An 18,817-nucleotide genomic window follows, 5' to 3' on the forward strand; every position below is an offset into this window, starting at 1 on the left:
GGAGGGTGAAGAGAGAGAAGAGAACAGATCTCTATAGGGCTTTTAAATTACCTGCTTTATCAAATAAGGTATTTGCTGCTGATCTCCACTGTGACCTCTAGAATCCTCTGTGGGCCACAGAAACATGGCTTTTAAGTGCCAATGTTCTACTGGCATAGTACGTGGGACAGTTATGTTTGGGCATATACACCTGGCAGATCTGTGCAAGGAGTAAAATCTTTTTAACCCCAAAATTCTCAGTGCAACACTATGTCACAAAATGGCTAACACAAGTGCTTCACAGATGTCTGGAACAAGTGGTTAACCAGAAAATGGCTAGGAACGGTTAGGAAAAGAACCATTTATTAAGAGATGTTACAAATAAAGCAATATAATTTCCCAGTATAGTCCCGTCCCCCCCATTCTCTGTCCCATTGTTGTGGCTTTCATTTATTTCATCCTGCCAATAACTGAAGAGGGGTGCACACAGGAATTTAAATTTGACCGTTTTTGGAGGGGCACTGCTGATAACTGGGGGGGCCTAGGCCCCTGCTTTCCCTCCCTTGTGCATGCCCCAGTAAACTGCTTAGTTTTTGGTTTTTCATACAGCTGGCAGCGATACATTCTAGCTCGCCTCTGACATCACTGTGGCCACTGACAGATGTCAGAATCTAACGTACAAAGAAGAATCTGTTGAATGGTGTGCCATGATTCCATTTAGTGAGGATCTAGGCAAGAGACCCTCCTCTTTTCCTTTCCTTTTTTCCTCTTCTTTCTGGAAATTGTGGTGGCCAAAGCTCCTTCTTATGATTATCAGGCAAAGAATTGTATTTACTTTTTCTTTTTTCCTTTTTTATCTCCTTTCTCTTTTTCTTTTACTGTGCATCTGTGGCCTGGCATGAATCTTATCATCATGCACTGGCAGCTGCTCTCTGCTTATGAAAACAAAAGTTCTGAACAGGAGATCAGAGTTTGGCCAAATGAAGTGTCATGGAAAGTATTGACTAGTCATCCTGTATGGCTGCCTGTATATAGTTGCAGCAGACTGATTTACTTGCACTGTGTAAAGCTGATGGAAATAGCCAGCTTACCAGCTTTTAATGAGAATACAAATTGCGAGATAGGAACCACTAAATCTGAGAGGTAAGGGAATGCGCTGTGGATTACAACCATCCAGAATGCGTGGTTTGTACATGAGGATATGTCTACACTACCCCCCCTGATCAACCCTCCAGGGATCAATGCAGGGTCAGTTTAGCGGGTCTAATGAAGACCCACCAAATCGACCACAGATCTCTCTCCAGTTGACCCCGGTACTCTACCCTGAACAAGAGTAAGGTAAGTTGACCCAGTGTAGTGTGGGCCTCGCGGTAAATCGACCTAAGCTACGTCGACTCCAGTTACGTTATTCACCTAGCTGGAGTTGCGTAGCTTAGCTCGACTTACCGGTAGTGTAGACATAGCCTCGAGGAGGTCAGGCTAGAATCCTCTTCATGTACCTGATGATAACACTATATATATATTAATTTTAAACTATGCTTGTTTAGTATTATCCCACTATATAGCTGTGGACCTGAAAATCATTATGAAATATCTAGCAGACACTATTCAGATACAACAGGTTTTTTCTCCGTATATTAATAGTTTGGTGGTGGTTCATTTTTAGAGAGATGCCTGAACATGCCATGCGAACACTGTACCTCACAAACATTCAGTTAGTCCTCACAACAATCCTCTGGGATAAGCAAATACTATTATCACTATTCTAGGGATGGGAAACGAAGGCACATGGCAATCAAGAGATTCCCCTAAGATCAGAGTGAGTCCCTGTCCTGTGCCTTACCTGCCAACCTTCCTCTATCCTCATAAGTCAGGGATCCACAAACACACAGAGTTACCGGCAGGCATGTCTGTGCTAAAAGAGAGTGCAAAAGAGATGCTATGGTTGATAGTAATAGCATCAGTATGTTCTGTCTGAATTTACAGGGTATGTGGTGTGAACAGTTGTATAAGTTCATTGATCAGTGACATATTTCTCATATATTTCTTTTCCTGGATATATATTGTTTATCAAGATTATTTAAACAAAATAAAACACATTTTCTAGATGATCTGAAGTCTCATAGACCCTGGGAACGTATTGTACATTTTATTACATCTCTGCTGCAACTTTCCACAGAAATAAAACTTTGATGTACAGTGTAAATTAATTGATCAGAATTACATATTGCCAGGCTTCTGAGATATATATATGGAGATTTAACTGAAGAGAAGAGAGAACTTTGCTTTGGACATGGATCAGTTTTCTGGAGGCAATAATGAATGAATGAACTATACTCATATTTTTGCTCCCTTAAGCCCCGACCTCAATTCAATTTCCACGCAATGTACGTACATGGTCGCCCATCAGAAACCAAGTATTTAACAGTATACGATGTAGCTCTCCATATTGACAAAAGTTCTGTTTGAGAAAAATACTAAGGGGTGAGGAAAATACAGCCTTCTTCAAAATTTACAAAGGGGGATCACGTTTTTATGGGGGAGAGAGAGTTTTTGGGTGTCCTCCACAGAAATATTTTAAATAACTACTGTACTGATATATATTTGGAATTGTGCATGATGTGTGGTGCTTTCTGGTTTCAAAATATTTGTCTTCACAAGTATTTTTAATATTATTTTAATCAGCTAACATGGGAACAAATTACATATATATATATATATATATATATATATATATATATATATATATATATATATATATATATATATATATATATATATATGAAAGATCATTGAGCTTGAGAGAAAATAATGTCCATGTTGCATACAACAAAATACCCATTGTCATCAGAAACTAGTCTGCTGCGTGGCAGACAGTCCAGTTACAATAAATGATAGAGTCAGGATCAACCATCTGATCATTATCATCGTGTGATTTATGGTCAAGGTGTCAGTCTAAACAGAGGGGAAATTACAAAATACACAGATGAGCTTGGGTACAGTGGGTTCATTGTCCCAGGAGAAACAAAGCGGTGAAGGGAGGTCTCAAGTGGTTTGGTTTTATAGATGCTGCTGCTGCTAAAGGCAAATTCTATAAGCAAGTAAGTGCAGATTGTTTCTGTTATTGATTGCTATGCTGTCTGCTTTATTGAGACCACATGGCACACTTTTTTTCTGTTGCTGCCTTTTATTAAAACGGACAAGGAAGTATCAGCATCTGAAGAGATGAGTCCTGAGAGTCCCTGGTGGCATTTCCTGGCCTAAAAAGAGGCTTGCACATTTGATCTATGGATGCTTTTAGCACATTAATAAAACGGAAACCTTGCTTCCCGAGGTGGTCTTGTAAACTCCAAGCGTTTTGGGTGTTACACACTTAATGGGCCAGATCCAAGAGATGTGGAGGACCTGCAAGGCCCTCTGATTTCGACATTGTTCAGCAGTGCCCAGGATTTATCCCCCATCCCCAGCCATAAAATGGGGAAAAAATACATATTTGATTTTTTTTTTCAAGCTAGATTTTACTGCCTCAGCAAAGGATCATAAAATTATTTGTATTCACATGGGATGTTTCAGCATGGCTGGATTATTCCTGATGTTGGCAGTAATCCTGAAATAAAAGCCCCATGCCTGTCTCAGAGCTCTAGATCCTCATGGAATTATGGTAGGGAGCCAATTCCTGCATTCTTAACCAAGCGTCTAATTCCGCATTTCTTATGCAGCCAAAACTCCAATGATTCCAACGAGTTTTGGTTGAGCAAGCAATGCAGACTGTCCCCCCAAATGGAAGGAGTTAGGATTCAATCCCACAAGGTTCCAAGTATCTCCATCACGGTGCCGTGTGCTCAGTTCCCACTGACATCAATGGGAGTTGAGGGGGCTCAGCAGCACCAAGATCTGGCCCATAGTGCTATTCTATTGCATCATTATGGAGATGTGGCCTTCAGAGAATGTGTATTTTTTTAGATCCTTCTGTAGATTTGTTTTCCTCTATTTAAAAAAAACCCTCCCAGCTTCTCTAGGTACAGGCTCACTCCCTCTGAAGCAAAGCAGTATACAGAGGCATCAGTGAAATAATGATACACGCAGAAGCAGAAAGAATCCCTTTAGACTAGGTGACCCAAATCTCCAGACCACCACACCATGCTCCTGCCCCATATTTACAATACCAAAGCTCACCAGAGCATTGTCCCTGGAAAGCAGTGGCCTCCGTTTTGTTGATGCCAGACAGACTTCTGTATATACAGCGAACACAAACAATCACAATCCTTTCACGAAACCAGTGAGTACAAATTCAGGGCCTGATTGTGTGCCGAGAGGGACTCAAAGGTCCTCAGCACTTCACAGGATCAGGTCCTCATGCAGTAGGGACTAGTTTATACACCTGATATACAATAACTTTGACTGAGTAACACAAGGCATTAATTTGGCCCATGCTCTTTTCATCTTACCCTCGTATTGATTGTAGCTACTGGTGGACTGTAGAACTCTGTGGCCTCTGGCCATTTTGATGGTTTGTTATATTACTTATCAACAGATAGTAAATTATTCCTGTCCTCACTCTCTGTTTCCTTTTTTCTTTCCATTACTAATAGGTTAGATCACAGTTGTACAAATTTGAGGCCAGTTTTATATACACATAAACATGTGTCATTGATACATCCTACAATGGGCAGTTTGTTCTTTATGGTTCAAATGAAATGTAGAGACATACAGAACAGCACAACCTGGCTTAAGTGAACCACCCAAGGGACCAGCAAAACCAAGTGCCCTTTAGAAATAGGAGTTGATATACTCCAGGCTCACCCCTCTCTGGCCCCTTTATGGTTGGTAAAAGCTCCAACAGCCTCATTTCCAGCCAGGGAGGCATTGCAGAAGAGAGCCATAAAGGATCCTTAGAAAGTCCTGGCATAGGTGGTGTGGTAGGGCAGCAGTGCTGTGGCCCACAGGGCAGCCTAGAGAGATCTACTGTAACTTACACAGCCCTGCAACGTGAGTTACGCCAGAGGTCTCTGCAGCCCACCATGGGGAAGGTGCAAAGGTATCTTAAAGCCACCTTAGCTCTCCCTCCCCATCAGCTGCAACCTTCGTTCTATGTCCCTCTTAGAATATCACCCCCTGAACATGCTAGCTTCTGCAAGACCCGGTGCCAGTTTGGGTTGATCTGGTATGTTGTCTCCAATTAAATTGTACTGGAAGTCTTGGAGTTGCTTAAAATGGTCCTTGAAGATGGGGGTTGTCTCTTGCAGGTGGTCCTCAGCGCACGTTGCACTGTTGTGTCATCTCTGATTTAAAACAAAAAGTGAATTACTCAGCATGAGTGCTCCATTGTAATCGCTTGTCCCTATAATGACCCTGTCCCCCAAGAAACAATGGGACCACTAGATCTGAGGCTGACTTTTGTCTCTGCCTCTTCTCTATGGCCCTCACGCACCTTGCCTGACTGCACTCGCTGGGGCGGGACAGCGGGACAGCCCAGATGCACTGCCTTCAACGGGCTCCTTGATAGCCGCAAAATCTCCCCTAATTCAGATTACCGTGTCAGTTGCCAGAGAGCACTAATGGTAAATGCTGCCAGACACAAAGCAGCATATTGGCGTGACTACTCTTGACTACGCCTCCATCTCTTGTCTAACCAGTGCTGCTTTGCCTCCTCCATTGAGATGTTCAGTTGCAGCTTCTGCTCCCCAAACACAACCCCACCCCCTTCCCAGCTTCAGGGTCAGTGCTAGATTTCCACCCTGGGTTCATCTTGTGTGTTTGTGTTGCATCAGCAAAAATACATACAGAAACCCGCGACTTCCAGCAAAGGCCCGATCTCATGCGCCGTCGGCTGACGAAGTTCTCTTTCAAGTCAGTGGTGGTTTTGCCTCTTTAAGGATTACTGCCTTGGGTCCCAAATGGCATCATGGGACATAATTATCCCAGGAGCTCCTCAGCATGCAAGCAAAGTGCACATACTGCACCGACCTGTACAGAGGTGCATCTGGTCAGCTCACCAGCTGGTGCAGGCGGTAGAACCATGGCGCCACCTCTCTCTGCTCCCTTTGGGGTGAAGGTCCTGGAGTGACAGTGCTCAGGAGAGCAGAGTGTTTGGAGTCATATCTAGTCCTGGTGGAGGTGGGCACAAGTGAAGCTTGGCTCTTTGTATCCTTCCCCTTGCCACACTCACACAAGGCCCAGGCACAATCTGGCTCTGTAGTTCACAAAGAAGAAGAATTGCTTTTTAAAAATCCCTATAGAATCAGATCCCTTTCTTTTAAAGTCCGTCCCCCCCCTCCAGTTATACTCCAGTCCAGCCTTGCAAAATCCTGCTGGCCCGTTCACACGGAGCAAGTACTTTTGTTTGTTTTTCTGAGGGTTTTTCGGTTTTTCCCGCAATGGACAAAACAGCATTTGTTTGCTTTTGTTTGGGGCAGTTCTTTACCATCTTGGCAAATGGTGGATGAAATAGATTTTCTGCTTGAGCTGGTGAATTTTCACGATGATTTTGCAAAAGGTTCTTTAGCCCCGGACTGACAGCGACTGTTAAGAGTCCCCCTTCAAACACTGAAATGAAAAGCCTTTGTGACCCGGGTCTGCAGATGCAATGAAAAGTACAAATCAGCTGCTTGTCAGAAGGGGCTGCCTGTCTTCGTTCCATAATCTGGCCTTTGGAGTCATTTTGTATTGATGCCTCGACCCAACCCCCGCCTGCCCAAGCTTCTGAAGAGGAACACAGACATTCTCCAAATACAGTTTCATTAGGCAAGTAAAATGTAACCTGCTGGCAGCAAAGAGGTTGTGAACCCCTTAATTCCTAGAGATGTTAGGCCTCAGTTCCTTGAAATAGCTGTAAAATATAATTGGACAGTCTATAGTTTGGGCCAATTTTTATATAGATCTGAGGACCTGATACTGATGCCCCTCCCCACCCCACTACTGTTGCCTTTACAGGGAAAGTCTATTGAAAAGCTTTTATTTGGAACATGCTCATTGATTTGCCATATTGTCAGCTTTATTCCCAAGGACAGTATGCAAGCAAGCACTCTGCTCTTATTAATGGTAATGGGAATCGAAGGGAGAGTAGGCCCCCACGGGGTAAAAAGCTAAATCGGAGCATCAGCTGCTAAAATAAGTCTCTCTGCAGATGCTTGGTGGTTGTTTTTTTAACAGCCTCAGCGTTCCATGGGAGACATTCCTGTGTTTGATGATACTGTCGCTCACTGGATTGCAGAGCTGAACTCCTCACCGTGTCCTGGGAGATGCAAAGAGGCGTAGGGGAGTGGAGAGAAATGCAGAAAGGTCTGGAAAAGCTCCATCTGATACAAAATGCTGCAGTATGTCTGCTTAGCCACCACACCAGTGCTCCCACCTGCACATTGACTTGCCAAGGAATACAAAGTCCAGGTCCAAGTCCCTGTCCTCCATATTCAAAGCCTTCCATGGGAATGGCCCTCGCTGTCTTAGCACCTGAGCCCAAACCCATTGAAATCAGTAGAAGACTTTCCATTGTCTGCACTACACATTGGATCAAACCCTTAGGCCCAGATCTTCAAAGGTATTTAGGCACCTAACTCCCAAATAAATCAATGGGAGTTAGGCAGCTAAATACTTTCGAAGATCTGGGCCATAGAGACCCACTCTTCCTTTTTGACCATGACCTAACATCTGTGTTTCATCAGAGCAATGAAATTGAAGGAGGCTCAGGAATGAAATGAGAGGCTGTGGAACTCACTGCCACAAGAGGTGACAGACCACCAACGTGACACCCTCCTTAGCAGCAAAGCCTGTGCCAGTGGCCATGCTGGCCCTTAGAAATCCCTTCCTCAGAGTCTCTTCATTCCTCACCTACCCTCTTCTCCCCTGCCCTGTTCCCCTCACCCCTTCCCGTCAATGTCCCCTTGCCCTGCATTTTTCTTTCTGTTTAGTTTGTCCCTTCCTAACTAACCTTCCCACCCCAAATTTTTTTGGAACTAGTATGGTGTTTACTGCCATCCCCTTGTTCACTCTGCTTGTGTTACATCCCTTTCCTCCACACTGGGTCTGTCTTGTCTATTTAGATTGCAAGCTCTTAGGGGCAGGGACCACTAATTACTCTGTGTGCACACAATGCCTAGCGCAGTGGAGCCCCACTCTTGACTGGTTCTTAGGCACAACCATGCAGAACGTTAATAACAATAATAATTTACAACCATCAAATTCCATTTGCTTCAAAGGAGTAGCTCCTGCTTTACATGGGTGGAAATAAGATCAGAATTCAGGGCAAGTGTAACTAGTGGTCTGGAACATTACATGCTCTTTTAAGCAGGGCAGTTATCTACATTAGTGATTTGAAGAGCAGTGAGGGAAATTAAAAAACAAAAGGATATTGTTACATAAGTATATGTGCTAAGTAATCACACATATTCAGGCACAGAGAGATTGATTAAAGGCGCTTGAAGCATGAATGGGGTTGCCAGTTTTCAGAAGATAATTAAGGTATGTCTTTGGCCTATACAATCCAATGATCTCATTATCTTCATTATTAATTAGGTTCTGCTCCTCATGTTTCAGCTCCAGTTTCTTGTCATTATTACAACTAGCTGATAATGAAAGTCTTGCTGGTGGACTTCAGAGAAACAGTTCTCCATCTCACTCCGGTATAGGGCTCTGTTAAGGGGGTGATAGGGAAGGAGGCACCAGCCTTAACGCAAGCGGTTAGCAAAGCCGTTGCATGGATTTGTATGAGATCTGCAAGGCATCATACAGTAAACCTTGCAACAATCTTATTCTGTGAAATATTTACCAGGCAAGAGATCTGGAAGTCAATGGGAGATGAAATGGGTCAACGCCTCTAAAAGTGAAATCAGGTTTAATTTAGGCCCCTAAGTTTAGATTTAGCTGCCTCATTCTAAGCACCCAAATTTGAAAGTTTTGCCCTTTAATTTCTCAGGACTCTGATGAGCACATCCTGTGAAGTACTGAGGGCTCTCCACTCCTATCCAAGTCAACAGGAGTGAGGGTGCTTCACTTTTCTTTTCTGTGATGTAAGGATAATGATATTTTCTCACCTCCTAGGCATGGTGTGAAGTCGCCCACCCAAACAGTGCTAAAATCCTGCCGTTGCAGGAATCCCCCCAGGATAGAGTGAGATTCTAGCACAATGTCTGGTGCAGAGTATGAAATGCTGAGTAATGCAAACCACTGCGGGCCGCTCCGGGAGACCAGTGTGTATGAACAGCAAGACAAATGGCATTGTCATAAATTAACCTTGGCTCCTCTGCTCAACTCGCAATGGGTACTGGACAGGATTCAAAGTACACAGCACTCTGAATGCAGCACGTTTGGCAGGCTGAACTGAGAAAAGGACCCAAATGGAGTGAAGAGGGAAGCTGACCTATCCCTGTAGGCAGTGTTTTTAGAGAGGAGAGTGAGTGCCTTACAGCTAGGCACAGCACAGGCATGCGTTGTCATTGTACAGCTTGTTTTAAAAAATCAGAAACAAGGTGATTCAATTTATGATAATGAAAAAAGTATCATTTATATATCTAAAAGTCTATATGCACAAGCATGTGCATGCGCACACACAGCCTCCTCATCAGCTACAGGGTAAGTCAATAGAGTACTAATCGGGACATCCTGTTTGGCTTATTACATACCAACAACCCTCTGCAGAAGGGTAGATTGCCCTCGACACTCAGATATTAGGTGGGTGAGGACCATGTCGGTAACTAGATAAGAATAAAATAGCACGGTACTTTTGAGCATCAATGCTACTTTGATTCAAGAGCTTTTAACCAAGCCCCTTTGCCAGGATGTCACCTGAGTGCCAAAGAGTTGGTAACTGTCAATTTTCATGCGTGGGATTTCACTCCTGGGAACTATTCAATCACTTGCCAATACAAGTAAATGTAAGGACCTATGAGCCAGCTATTCTGGTACCATGCAGCTTGCAACGTATTGCTGCAAATCTGTGCCTATCTGAGACCCCGTGATCATCAATAAGCTGCACAATACAATGGCTACTTGGAACTTCACAGTGACAAGGGACAGAAATCAGAAACACAGACCCCTACTTTTTGGGCTAAAGGAGAAAGTCCAATAGAGCTCCATTGTGCCTGTAAGGCCATTGTAAGGGGCAGCACTGAGGGAGACACAACACCTATCCGCGTGGGGGGAGGGGGCACTGAGAGGCATTCTCCTGGATCTCCCCTGTTGCACCAATGGGAGAGTAGGTTGTGAAACCTCTTTCTAGGGGAGGAACACATCAGGGAACTGGCCTGGACCCATGGTCTGCTACTCGCTGTCCAGTAGAAGCAGAGAACAATTTGGTAGCAGCCCTGGCATTCCCCAAGTGCAGGTGTTGCTATTCTAGGTAGCTTTACACAGGCCATGCAAGTGGGCGCTTCTTACCCGTTCCCTCCCTGGTGCATGGCTGCCATCTTGCTATTAGATGTTAGCAATAAAGGGTCTATGACACACACTTACGGAGTTCTGCTTCCTTCCAGGAGAAGGCAGCAGTGCTCATCCAGTACCGTTTGCACTGCATTCCTCTCCCTAAGGGACAAAAAACACAAACCAACAAAATATTAACACTACATATTTATGTAATTGTGAAATAGGCAGGAACTGAACTTTCATCTCAGTGGAGAAGGAAGACAGAGCATAATAGCCACCACTTAATCAGAATTAACTTTAATAAGAGAGAGAGATGGGCCTATCTGATGGTTATATTTATTGCTTAATAATGTTTTTATGCAGCCATGCCTTAGTATGCAGTGAATGGTTGAGAGTCATATATTTTATAGGAATTTTGTTCAGTAACACCTTATATCAACAAGACACTTATAAATTCTTAATTATTGCTATGTAATACATTACACAGCCCTGGGTAGCGTACTTCATAGTAAATTGAATTCATATGTTAAACATTAGTATACATTGTCTTAACTTTCATCTCTTAAAGTAATACCCTTCTCAATTGGCTTCATCTTATCATCTGTTAAACATTTATTCCTTGTGCACATCAGTCAACGCAAGTTATTAAAGAATATAGCTGCAGCTAGTAATAATTTTACAAATATATATAAATACATTGCACTGTGTACCTTAAAGTGATACTGGATATAATCAGTAATAACAACAAAGACATTTCCTACATATATCTGTGGGGTAGCTATGAAAAAATGCACCGTGCAGGTAGTTGTTTTATTTATGACTGTTATTTATTCTGGAATGTCTATGACATACAATCATCTCTTTCAAATTGAGCCCTGCAAGGCAAAGAGGTTTGAGAAGTTTTCTGTTTAATAAGGAATGAGAGTGTCAACTCCTTCCAAACCTGTTACATAAAAAGTGCTCCATCATTATTTTAGATCAGCAAATGGAAAAAGATATGTGGGCAAATTTCTGCTCTTCGTTACACCATTGTTTATTGAGAGCAGAATCATAGAAGATCAAGGTTGGAAGGGACCTCAGGAGGTCATCTAGTCCAACCCCCTGCTCAAAGCAGGACCATCGCCAACTAAATCATCCCAGCCAGGGCCTTAAAAACTGAGTAACTCCATTACTCAAAGCGAGTTCAGTTGCACCAGTGTAAGAGAAGGTCCACACTACAGCGTTAAATCGTTTTAAACAGCGTTAAATCAATTTAACGCTGTACCCGTCCACACTACAAGGCACTTAAAATCGATTTTAAGGGGTCTTAAAATCGATTTCTGTACTCCAGCTAAACGAAAGGAGTAACCCTAAAATCGATATTACTAAATCGATTTAGGGTTAGTGTGGACGGAAATCGAAGTTATTGGTCCCATTCTTTTACTGAGCTACCCAGAGTGCACCGCTCCGGAAATCGATGGTAGCCTGGGACCATGGACGCACACCACCGAAGTAATGTGCCCTAGTGTGGACGCGTAAAATCGATTTTATAAAATCTGTTTTATAAAATCGATTTTATTAATTTCGATTTTACTCTGTAGTGTGGACGTGGCCTAAGTGAGATCAGAATAAGGCCCATGTGTGTTGAAATGCCACTCTAAGGAAAAAGGCTATGTTCTGCAGGTTTGCAATGTACATGTTCCAGCTCTGGAGCTTAGGCTCTCAAGCACAGGGGATCGGGTGATCTTGAGAGCCTGAGCACCGGCCACACATTGCTATTTTGCGTATACGAGTCTGTTAATCTGTGCTGGGACACTTGCTGCCAGCTGCAGTGTTAGACATCCCAGTGAGGGCTCACTGTGAATGCAAGGATCTGAGCATGGAGTTCTTAGTGCAGGAGTGGCGCCTAATAGGCAGCTTGGTTGTAGGTATGTGAACCATGGTGTATATTGGCTTGATGTGCATGTTTCCTTCTGGCAATATTAGTATCCTTCATTAAATTAAACTTCAGATTAGGCCTGAAGTAGTCTCCCATCCCTCATAAGAAAAGGATGTATTTTCAGGCTTTTGTTAAACTGGTTCCACAGTTTCAGAAGAAGCTAGTTCTGTTAATTGCTTTAGGCTTTTCACAAAAGGATTGAGGCGAATGAATTTCTTTTCTTTCTTTTGAATTAGAATAATTTTTAATTTATAAGAGTCATCCTCTATTATGAAAACAAGGACAGATTCAGGCAGCATCTGGAGCATGCAACCTTCAGACAGTGAATGGGTTTGCATGGCAAACAGACATCAGTATAGTCCAGCTTCAGTGATATACTCCATTATAAACTCCATTTGTAGTGTGTTAAGAGCTCTTAGAAGTTTTGGGATTCCATTCATTCTTTTCCCTGAATGAGGCTTTGGACTGAGGGGAAAAAAACCAATAGAAAGGATGTCATGGTTTGAGTAAAACATACATGAATTTAGAAATAAACGAACAACAAAAAACTGGAAAAGATGGTGAAGTAAGAGGGGAAAGAGAGAAATTTCTGAATAACCAGAATTCCCTGCATGATTCCCTGAACCAGAACCCTCCACTGTGTGAATCCTTGAAATCTTTCAGAATTCCCAGTGGCCTTGATTCAATACATCTAGTGAACTGGCCAATGGACTGGACTCTGTAGATGTGGGTTGTATTCCTGCCTCTGGCATGAATCTGCTGTGTGACCTCAGGCAAGTCACTTCCCTTTTCTGTACTTCTGTTTCACTCCCACCCTTTGTCTGGCTTGTCTGCATAGACAGTCTGCCCCAAAGGGTTTACAGCCTCTTATGGTGTGGGTACCGTGCCTAGAACAATGGGGCCCAGATCTTGGTTGGGCCTCTAGGTGTTACTATAGGGACTTTAGCATGTAAATCTAAAGCATTTAATGCTTTGTTTAATTGGGGTCTATAGCAAAGAACTAGAGTTAAAAATACTGTAGTGGCTGTTTCAGTGGTAATAGCAGCAAGACTTCACAACTGTTTTAAAATGGCCTCAGTTAACTGGGGGGCAGGTGGGGTGGGGGACTGACAGCAGGTTTCAGAATGTGGCAGCGTACAGGTGCAATAATTGTGTACTGGATCAGTCTTTTCTTGTTCAACTCCTTAATTCTTATTGCTGTTTTCAACTTCCTTTGGGCCACATTCTGCCATATGATACACTTCAGCATGGTGTGTATGTGTCTAAGGACAGAATTTAGTCTGATGACTGGAATTTTATAGATCAGTTGCTACTGTAGTCTGGGCTTGAGTCATCCAATGCAAACTCACAGAATCAGGGTTTTTTTAAATGTTTTTGTTTTCATTTCTTGATTTTGGCCCATTATTCGCTAGCGTGCAACTGTGGTGAGACACTGTGAAAAAGGAAGTTGCACAACTTCAAAAAACTATAGTGAATTCAAGATGACAACTTCCGTAATGTTTTGATCCCTTTTTGTATTGTTGCTTTTCTCCTGCTGCTCGCATTTCTCACAATGAAATGGAAGAACACAATACGTTAAGTGTCCTAAGCATATTTCTTTTGATTTGTGAGACAAGGTGGGTGAGTTAATGTATTTTATTGGACCAGCTTCTGCTGGTGAGATAGACAAGCTTTTGACCCACACAGAGCTCTTCTTCCGATTCAGAACTCCCCCACGCCACAGCAAAATGCCAGGTGGAACAGATTGTTTAGTATAAGTAGTTAGCACATATTGTAAGGGACCATTCAAGGTAGTGTGGCCCATTAACACCTTGGCAGCCATAGGACAAAAAGAGGGGGTTAGTGGGTTATAGATTGTTGTAATAAGCCATACACCCATAAACCTTTTGCTTTATATCCTACTGGCAATTTTTAAAATGATACAAAATAGTGTTGCATAACGTTCACAATGGAAAGTTTTTGTTTCATCTTATTCTCAAATAAATATAAAATGAATGTGTAACATGCCACTTGAGATTCTATTCGGGTCTTGATCCGGCAGAGCCTTGCTCCTCCAAAGAGTCCAATTGATTTCAGTAGAGCTACTAATGCCACCCCTAGCCCTGATCCATCAAACATGCACTTGACTTCAATGGAACTATTCCCATGGAAGTTCAGCATGTGTGTACATATTGTAAGGCTAGGGCCATAGTAGCCAATTAATTTTACCAAGTATTCCTGATCAGCACGGGGAACCTGAAACTCACCTATAAACATTCCTTTGTCCTTCCTTGTTTCAAATGTTTCCCTTTAAGAATGTAATAGTTTTCAGATGAATGACTGATGAGATATGCCATGACATGACACAAGCAGGGTAAATTGAAATCCTTCCACCTAAGCCTCCTACCCCAATCTAGGAGAGCTGTTCCTTGACTTGTCCCTTCTTACCACTATTCTGTTTAGGAGATGATCTTCATTTTCCCCAGCCTCTGGAGTCTGAACACACTCCACAGTCATGGGCTGTTTCTAAATCCATTGGTGTTCTGTGATTTGTTTGGGAACATAAATAAATGAATATAATCAGAAACCAGGGTAAAAAAAATGGAAAAGAGATTTCTGAAAAGGCAATTGCTTCCACTAAAAGAAGAAACAGGTATCACTGTCTTTGGCAATTACAGAGTGGCCTGTGGCTGGATTCGGCTGGCTAAGCCACTGTACCATTCTGTGGGGTGTCAATAGCCATCCAGTACTTGCTCCATTGCACTCTGCCCTGTGATCTAAAGATCTTTTCCCTGGACCTCAGTGCAAAGAAAGTTTCAGTTCTTGCCACTCTCCATACTAATGCATGTGAGATCCAGGCTTTTAAATTTTATTTTTAAAGCCAAATTTAAATGCTCAGGAAGCCAAAGCAGCTGCACATTTTAACATTTTTATTTAAAATATTTTCAGATCAAGTGGGAGGCACCGATGGAGATTTACAAATAAAATTGAGAAGGGACTTTTTGAAAGTTTCATCAAAACAAATGGTAAAAAGTGTTCCTTTCATAAGGTGCATCTGAAGAAGTGGTTTTTTACCCATAAAAGCTTACGCCCAAATAAATCTGTTAGTCTTTAAGGTGCCACTGGACTCCTTGTTGTCCTTTCATAAGAGTGGTAGACTGTAAAAACTGCCTAAAATGTAGTCTCGACGTGAAAGCATTTCCCTCCAAACCTGCCAGCTTTAGGAGCCTAGACCATGATGAAAGTGTGTGTGTGTGGCGGGAGGGGAGGTAAGGTTGTTTTGTTTGGTCCCTGCACTCCGAACCCGAATGATGGTGGCCCATTAACAAATCAATCCATTCACCAAGGTCATGCAGGCTGAGTGAATTTGGCGCCTGCTTTGCTAACTTGTCCTGCTAGCTTTGCAAGGCTGACCCAAACACTCCCCACAAAAGCCTGTTCGGCGTCTCCCTCACAGGGTGGGAGACGCCCACACACAGACCTGTTCTCAGGCTAACTCACACAGTGCGAGATGCCCCATCTGGGATTAATTTACTGTGGTTCAGTCTCGCTCTCTCCGGAGATGGGGTTTTGCTGAGTATTTGAAATCTCCTTTGATCCTGGACTGAAAGCTCCCCACGGACTCGCCCTGCCCAGCCTGGGAGCTGCCCCCAGGCTCCGAAACTGTTGCCTTGAGTTTGAGCAGTGAATTACCTCCCCCGCCCCTCCTTTTTGGAATCTTCATACACCCAGCATTGTGATGTCACGGCCCTGATACCGAACGGATACAATGAAACCCCGGCTCTCCTAGCAACCGCCAGCGGGGGCGTGGCTTCCGTGCCGCCTAACTGTTGCCTAAGGTGGGGAGAGCGGAGACTGGCGAGTGCTGCTGCGGCTAAGCCAGGAGCTGGTGTTCCCTGCTCGCCGGGGCTCTCAGGGCGACCCCCGGCCCCTTCCCTCCGGCTGGAAGTGGGGCGCGAATCCCGCCAGGTAAGCCGGGGGGCGAGAGGAAGAAAGGGGCTCCGGGAAGGGCAGAGAGAGCGACAGGGGCCAGAGAGAAGGTTGTTGCAGTCAGTCACCTCCCTCCGGAGGGACACCAAGGCGGAAGTTTGGCGAGTGACACGCCGAAAGTTGTGTCTCTCCCTGTGCCTGGAGTCGGGGGGTATCTGCTCCCGGGTAAGGCTGCCTAAGCGGAGCTTTCTTGTTCCGCAACTTCCCCCAACAGCTCAGAGAGACCGAGAAGACTTGGGCTGGTTCCCCAAGGCACTGAGAGAGCAGGAGCTGGGCTTTCATTCACCTGCCTCCTCTTCATTCCCTCCGTCCGTCCCCTTCCCCGCTTGCCAGGCTGGCAGCCCTCCCCCCCGGGCTGTGGAGAAGAGTTTGCTCCCTTCCTTCAGCGCAGGGGGGCAGAGGGGAGTGCACTTACCTGTTCTTAGGAGTCTGGGGCTTGCAAGCGAAATTCGAGAGGGGGTTGAGCTCTGTCAGGACTGGTCAGTTTGCTGCTGTGTGGCTAGTGATAAATACACCAATGCGCATGTTGCAGCCTGGAAGTAGATTATGTAATTTCTACAGATTTTTATTTTTGGTCTACACAGGGATCACTTCTTCTTACTATTTTTGCAGCTGGCAAGGGAAAGCAGCTCTCTGTTCCATGCTTTTTCTGATTGCTGTTATTTGTTTTGTTGCTTGTTTCGTGTCTTTTGAAGTGGTAGAAATCCAGGCAATAAAATTTAAAAATGTAAACTGTTAGCCTGCTTAGATACATACTTTTCTTCCCCACCCCCTGCCACTTTAAATATGTGAATTTGGAAAGTGTAATAATAATCACACCCATATAACCCACCCCAGTAATAGAGGGTGACCTTAACTTATGATGAGCAGATAGCAAGTGTGAAAAATCAGGACAGAAGGTGGGGGGTAATAGGAGCCCATGTTAAAAAAAAAAAAAAAGCCCCATATATCGGAACTGTCACTATAAAATCAGGACATCTGATCACCCTACCTTAGCTAATATAAGTGTGTCAGTAGGCTACTACTGCTGCAGTCCAAGAATACTTTAAACTGGGAAAATCATAAAGCAGTAGAGCATTCTGTCAGCATTCAAAAATGATAAACTGGGGGCAGCAATGAAGGCATGTGCCTGGGTTTCGCATTGCTAGAGAGTCAATATCAGTAACGCACAGCGCCCCAAAACGTAATGTGAATCTCTGTCATTTTGGGGTATGGGCTGCTGAGTCTGAGGTTTAAAGCTGAAAAAGTCGTTGTGTATGTTTAGAATCAGGGCCGCAGACTTGGATCAGAATTGTAGCCTGAATTTCAGGGATGTATCACAGGCATGTCCTGTTATTGGCAAACCAATGGGATTTCCATATAACTTCTTTTTAAAACTGTTTTATTAGCACAGTCATAGCCATGATTGTATTTACCTTCTATAAGCAGGCTGGTGAAGTAGAGACTGTCTTCTCTGCATAGCTTCTGAAAGAAGTAGTAGTTGTAATTACACCTACAGAGGGGTCAACTGCTGCTGCTCCCCTGTCAACTCTGCTTGCATCCTCTCAGGGTGCTGGAGTACAGGAGTCAACAGGAGAGAGCTCAGGGGTCAATTTATTGCATCTAGACTGGACGTGATAAATCGATCCCTGCTGGATCCATTGCTGCCTGCCGGATCAGCAAACAGTGTAGACATACCCAGAGAGTTTACTCCCTCCTTAAAGAGGTATCAGAGTTTAGATGGGACTCTTTGATCTCTAATGTGAGGTAAACTAGGTTTGTCTACACAGGACACTCAAGGGAAATTAATCCAAATGAACTAAAAGGGTGCATTTAAACTGGTTTATTTAAACCAGATTCAATCCCTGTGTGAATGCAGTCTTCTAATGTAGTTTAACTAATCTACTTTAACAGGTCATTCAGATTAACTTTCCTGAGGGTCCATGTGTAGATAGCCCAAGCTATAGCCCCAACCAAAAATGCATCCTTAATCATGCTTGTCCTGCCCTCACCAACATTGGTGAGCAGCCTATTTGTTTCCCAAGGCAAGATTTTCCCCTTGTGCTATGGAAATTGGGGGGATTCTCTCTCACCAAACACTGGGTTTGAAACTGTTCATCTTCCCCAGATCCGTTTCCTCTTTAGTGAGTGCAGTGTCACATAATCCATCCAGGAGTATACAGCGTCTCAGGAGTATACAGCTTCAGTTTCTCTCTTTGCTGGAGTCCATGCAGACTTGCTGTATGACCTAGTATTGCAATGGTGTAGAAGAGAATAGGCAACTATTATAAAATGCAAGGTCTTAAGGGCAGGGGCTATCTTCTAATTATGGGGGCCTTATCAGAGCCTCTAGTCACTACCATCAATAATAAATAAATAAAAGTGAAGGCTGCATTATGTCAGGCTATGAATGGTGGTAAAGCTCCAGTTAAACAATGTTTGCACAGGGCATAGTAGTATAAATCTACTCTTAATGCATGTGTGAAACTAACAGTTTAGCTGCTGCACCACTGCAGATTTCCAGTGTTGATGTGCTGCATTGGCACAGTTTAACCTCCTGTAAACTGTGTCTTATACTGGAGCAGTGTCTACAATAGGTTTTACAGTAGAGCCGCT

At 43.6% G+C, this 18,817-nt stretch overlaps 1 protein-coding gene and 1 long non-coding RNA gene across 3 annotated transcripts in view; one reads left to right on the forward strand and one right to left on the reverse strand.

Moving 5' to 3' along the window:
- RAB11FIP4 (RAB11 family interacting protein 4) overlaps positions 1-18,817 on the forward strand; it is a 226,700-nt gene that overhangs the window by 162,313 nt on the left and 45,570 nt on the right.
- LOC115635555 lies at positions 10,425-16,716 on the reverse strand. 2 transcript variants are annotated; one of them, XR_003996630.1, is made up of 3 exons: positions 16,638-16,716; positions 14,681-14,775; positions 10,425-10,494 (listed from the first exon to the last, which is right to left on the reverse strand). It is a non-coding gene; the product is annotated as an uncharacterized LOC115635555 (long non-coding RNA). The 2 variants fall into 2 exon arrangements; XR_003996629.1 differs by lacking the exon at positions 10,425-10,494 and adding an exon at positions 12,553-12,718.

This window comes from Gopherus evgoodei, chromosome 15 (assembly GCF_007399415.2).
Source record: "Gopherus evgoodei ecotype Sinaloan lineage chromosome 15, rGopEvg1_v1.p, whole genome shotgun sequence".
NCBI lineage: Eukaryota > Metazoa > Chordata > Testudines > Testudinidae > Gopherus > Gopherus evgoodei.